A 6,000-nucleotide genomic window follows, 5' to 3' on the forward strand; every position below is an offset into this window, starting at 1 on the left:
GATGGCCAGAAGAAACGATTACACCTCTATGGTTTTAATCCGCATTCAGTAAATTCAAACGCCTTTTAAAATGTGTAAAAAGTGTTCAATCTAAAGAAGAGTTGAGAGAGGGTCATTTAATATTCTTGCAAAACCTTAAAAGGAGCAAAAAATTAAATTCTCACTTTCAAAATATCAAATTTTATAAGAACCAACTAATTTTCATTAGCACTAAAATCTTCTCTGAGTGGCCGTTTTTAACCTTTTATTGTATAATAATACAGTTTCTTTTTTAACTTTAAGTTTCGGTAGCTTTAAACTTTAAATTAAAAAAAAGAAATAAACACGAAATTTCAAAATTTTCGCAAAATTTTTTGCGTGACGTCACGTACTCTCTGATGGGCGCAATCTTCTTTCTATCATTCTTGGTTTAATATCCCGCCATCAACAACATTTGGAGGCACTTTTTCAAACGTGATAATTTTGTCACATTATGGTAGCCCCAATGAAAATTTATTTTCTATTTTTTTGAGGACGTTCTCAGAATTACAATTTTATATGAGCAAAATAGCTGATGAAAACCCACATAACAAGGCAAAGAAAGAAATGATTATATAATATATAGTTGGTAATTAACTTAAACAGTTCTCAAAATTCTCAAACAATTCTCTCCAATTAAAGCGAATCCGAAGAGCACAATATTCAATTTCTATTCTTTAGGGATATGTGTAACATTACCTTTGTGTCAGAAGCCCTTGTCCATCCTTGATGGGCGATACGATATAGTTGAGCTCTCGACACGTAGCATCTGACGAGTTCGGTTGCTTTCGAACTAATTAAGAGCACTTTGTGTTCAATACTGTGTCCTCAGCACATACAAATTAGTTGCTCGTCGATTTAAGTACCACGTATTCGTATGAATGCACGCCTAATTTAACTTACTACCTTCTCTCTCTTTTTTCAACGCATTGCACACAAGAACTTCTAACTCATATTGTTTGTTGGCCCTTCTGGCAGCATATTAATACAGCTCTGGTAATGACTGCGCTGTTATTGGCGGAGTCTGGAGACTTATTGACTTCAAAATGTTGCACCATTTCCCAATAAATCCTATTTCCCTTACTTTTTTGTTCACTTTAAATAATTCAATAACTCGTTTTAATTATTTTTATTTATTTCATGTCTACCCCTCGACAGAATAAAGCGTTCGTATAAATTTGTAACGAAGAACTTAACCCTCCGAAGTTCGGCGCCTTATGATGCGGTAAGTGCATCATAAGGGTCTGCCCAGACCCATACAAATAATGTAAGAAATACGGTTTTAAAAATAATTTTATTTATTTATTTGAACGGATTAGTATTAATTACGAAGAGCAATTGGGTTTACAACTATATAGTTGAATGGAATGTTCATTAAGACATATGGGACGATTACATTTGCTGCAGTTATAATGAGTTTTACGTCGCTTTTTCGAAGAAGAAGCAGCACAATGGTAGCACGATGACCGTGTTGAAGCAACTTGAGCATATGATTGTTGCTGTGCTGCATCTGATGTGGATGGACAAGATTCCGGTACCTAAAAGTAGCGAAATAATTTATTTTAAATTAGTAAATATGAATACATGCATACACATATCTTTATACGCGGAGATATATGTAGGTGTGTACATAATTCATACTCACCTTGGTATTGAAAAGATTTATTGCTTGTCTTATATGAGCAAACCTCCATACTAATGGGTTAGTCGCCCGTTTCGTCATATGTGGGATAACTAGCTGCCGTGCCAATTCAATGATAAATGAGCGCCTCTTATCACTCTGCTTTGCCGGATTCAGCTCGTCATAGATGATGAATGGGGCCAAACCGGCAATATCAAGCATATTATAAAACATTGCCAGTGACCAACGGTTTGTCGAGCGTTTGCACGAATAGCCAGTCAACATTTGATCCATTGTATCTACCCCCGCTTTAAATGTATTGTAGTCCAAAATTTGATCTGGCTTGAATCCTTTCAACGGATCGGTGCTTTGACGATAATGAGCAGTGGATAACATAATTACTGGCTTTTTCGGCTTTGCCATATACGAGCACAGAGCGATATTATTTTTGTGATAACAAAATAAAGTGCTTTTAACATCACGCTTCGGGTTAAGCAATTCATGCGGAATGAAGGTCTTATTTTTTCTTACGGTACCGACGAAAGCCACTCTACGATCCATCAACATTTCTGCCAAGTTGTATCTGGAAAAAAAATTGTCAGCATAAACAGTCCTACCGCTGTCCATATAATTTTCCATCAATTTCATGACGACCCGTTCACTTTGATTCGTTTCTCGCTGGCCACCTGGTGGTTTTCCGGTATAAATTATACCTTTCAAAGGGTAGTTTGAAACAGAGTCACAAATCCACCACACTTTCATGCCATATTTTGCCGGCTTACTCGGAATATATTGGCATGAGCCATACATCGTCCAGGGCAGCAGATTTGCTTTGCTTCAACCTCTCAGCACGAGTACCACTGTTATCGAAACGGATGAAAGTAGTTAAGCTCTTGAACCGATTCAATGACATAGTGACCTTATAAATTGGCATATTGTAACTGGCCCACAATTCTTTCGCTGGCTGAGAATTCGAGTGGAATACACCAGCAATAAGTAGCATCCCAAAAAAAACATACATTTCGTCTTCGTTAGTCATTGCCCAAGAACGCTGTTTATTACTTGGATGCTTTTCATTCCATAGACGAAACGCTTCAACGGCTTTTCTGTTGGTTTCCCGCACAATGATACTTACGATTTCAGGAGACAGCAATAGCTTGAAAAGAGCTTTATGACTCGGTGACGCTCCTCGTAGTGGCCCTTTACAAGTAAAAGTTGTAACATTGTGACAACGAGGCCTTCCAGGTGGTGGAGGATTTGAATTCCACATCTTACCATCTTTCGACCTGTATATAAGGCCCTGGGTAATAGATGTGCTGCATGATTCCATTGTGGTTGAAACCTGAAGGGCGATAGCTTCCCTATACAAATCCTCAATATCATCATGGTTTTCATCCAGAACAGCCTCTAACTCGATTTCCTGTTCTATATCTGATGCTTCACCGAAGTCATCTTCATCTGGAAAATATTCATCATCTTCTACGTCGCCACTTGTTTCAAATGGATCGGACTCCTGTCCCATAATTTCTTCAATTTGTGCCTGAAGTCGCTGACGTTCTTCCGGACTCACATTTGCTGCACTTAGCTTACGAAGCAAACGCGTCATCACATCAACTTCATCCATATTTACTTGTTCCAATTAATTTAAAAAACACTTCCTACTAATTAAAAAACACGTGTTCCCTTTAATTTTCAAATGTCAACTAAAAAATTATATCTACCGCTGCCTCCGCTAACAGTTTAGTTGTTTACACCTAACGGTCAACCAATTTACATGAGAAGCTTATATGGGTCTGCACAGACCCATGTGAGCTTAATTAACGAAATTAGTTTAAAATTATTATTTTTACAACAAATATAGCAAACGTCTTAATTTTGCTACTTCATTGTGTTTAGCACACTACATTTTAGGAAGTCATGGACTAAGAAGCCTCAGATATTAAAAATAAAGGATCTACATACATTTAAAGATCGAATGGGTCTGGCCAGACCCATATGAACATCGGAGGGTTAAATAGCTGTGTTTCATTTGGAATCGATAATACCGAAGTGATATTCCCGTTAATAACATTACAGACGAAAATTAATGGGAGGCAGATTCTTCTGTCACACAATGACTACAGACCCGGCAACTTACGCCGGCTTATGTTATGGGGAGCAGCGTTTGGCCAATACAGTACAATTCCTCTTAACCGGTCACCTCGGGACTGCATACCTGGCCGGTTGCCGTTTTGGCCGGTTAATCCGAAGTGTACTTGTATAATATATTGTATACATACATATAAAAAAATGGAGAAGCATTACAAATACATATTTATGTATTTCATATTTAGATACATATGTTAATGTGTTACATAAATAAAATATAAGTGTAATAATTATTTTTTGAAAAAGTCTGTGATTTTCTCCTGTTTTAAGATTCAGTGAATTTCTGAATGCGACATCCCTCCATTTTCTAATCACCAAAACGGCTAATGCTGTTGACTCATGTTGCTGCTCAATGTATTTCAATGCAATTTCCATCACATTTTTGGCTTCTTCATGAGAAACTGTTTTCTCCTCTTCAACGTCACTACTCTCATCATCTTCCTCTTGTTCTTTGTTTGCTAAATCTATGATTTCGTCATCATTGAAAAATTCATTTTCAAGGTGTTCGTCACAGTTTATCATCCAATTTCCCACATCTTCTGCCTGCAATAATTCGTTACCCGATAACTTTTGAAGGTATTGTAAAGTAGATTTGTTTTCTTCTTCTTCAGTCCCTGCAATATTCGAGATCACAATTAGATTCTCAACATCTGGCCAAAGTTTTCTCCAAGACTTAACAAACGTTGAAGAGGGCATTTCTTGAAATACTGTAGCTAACATATAGATAACGTCCTTGATATTGATCTTTTTGATGACTTTTAAAAGACCTTTGTCTTCACTCTCCGAATGTTGCAGAATTTCAGAAACAAGTTTACGCCTGTTTCGTCTTTTTAACTTTCCATCACTCCTTGGTCCATTGGTTGCACTAAGCTTGTCACATTAGGAGGAAGATAAACTAATTTTATTTCATCTACAGCGCAGTCATGAGGATGGGTTGCAGCATTATCTAGCACAAGAATTGCTTTAATAGGCAAGTTTACACTTTTTAAATGTTTTTTAACTTTTGGGACAAACTCCAAATTAAACCACTCTTTAAACAAGTCTGAATTCATCCACGCTGATTTTTGTGACTTATAATAAACCGGAAGGGAAGATGGATTCAAATTTTTGAATGCCCGTGGTTTAGCAGACTTGCCAATAACGAAAAGAGGAATTTTATGAGTCCCTGCTGCATTCGAACAAACGGCCACTGTAATACGTTCTTTGTTCTTTTTGAAGCCAGAGGCACACTGTTCATGACTGCCTAGAAAAGTTGTTTCTGGTAACATTTTAATGTTTAGCCCGGTCTCGTCCATATTATAGACTTGTTCTGGAGATAATTTCTCTGTTTTAACCATTTCACCAAACTTAGTCTTGAATTCTGTCGCACCAGAAGTATCAGCAGACATTTTTTCTCCACTTACATTTGCGAAATGAATTCCGTGTCGCTTCTTCCATCGATTAAGCCAACCAACTTGCCACAAAGTCACCTCCAATATTAATCTTCTGGTGGATAGCCAAAGCTTTTTCTTTCAAAATTGGGCCGCCAATCGGTGTACCTCTACGACGTTCCTGAAGAAACCAGATTCACAAAGCTTCATCGACGACCTCGCAAATCGGTTTTTTTCTCGTACAACGGCTACCCAGATTTCTATCAGATTCCATTTCCGAGCAAAACTCCTCAATGGAACGCCTATCTCTTCGCCAGTCATTTACATTGCTTTTTCCATTGTCTTTAAACCGCCAGTGTTTCTTTGAATGAAACCGAATATCGCGTATGATTTAGAGACAATCAATTCAGCGTGTTTGGTGAATGGTAACTTGGAATCAAAATGAGCAACCAGATTTTTTATTTTGGGATAAACAAGTATGGACAACAGTGGGTTCCTTGTGGAATGTCCGAAAACGCTCCCACTAAAGTCTTGGATCTAACGTTTACAATTAATTTACGACCACACAAAGTTGACCAGGACTTCCAAAAATTTGTCACTGACCCCACAATGCTTCAGCTTTCACAAAAGTATTGAGTGATCGGCTTTGTCCAACGCTTTTGAAAAGTCCAAACTGAAAATGATTTGATTATGAATTGACTATCTGATTTGTGGATAAGTCACATAATTTTAATTGTGGAAAATAGTTTATTATTTATTATAAAAAAAAATAAAACTAAATCGATTGCCTTTGACATGGAGACAACTGATTTTACGAGAAAAAGTGGTACTATGGGGAAGCTG

This window comes from Anastrepha ludens, chromosome 3 (assembly GCF_028408465.1).
Source record: "Anastrepha ludens isolate Willacy chromosome 3, idAnaLude1.1, whole genome shotgun sequence".
Taxonomy (NCBI): Eukaryota; Metazoa; Arthropoda; class Insecta; order Diptera; family Tephritidae; genus Anastrepha; species Anastrepha ludens.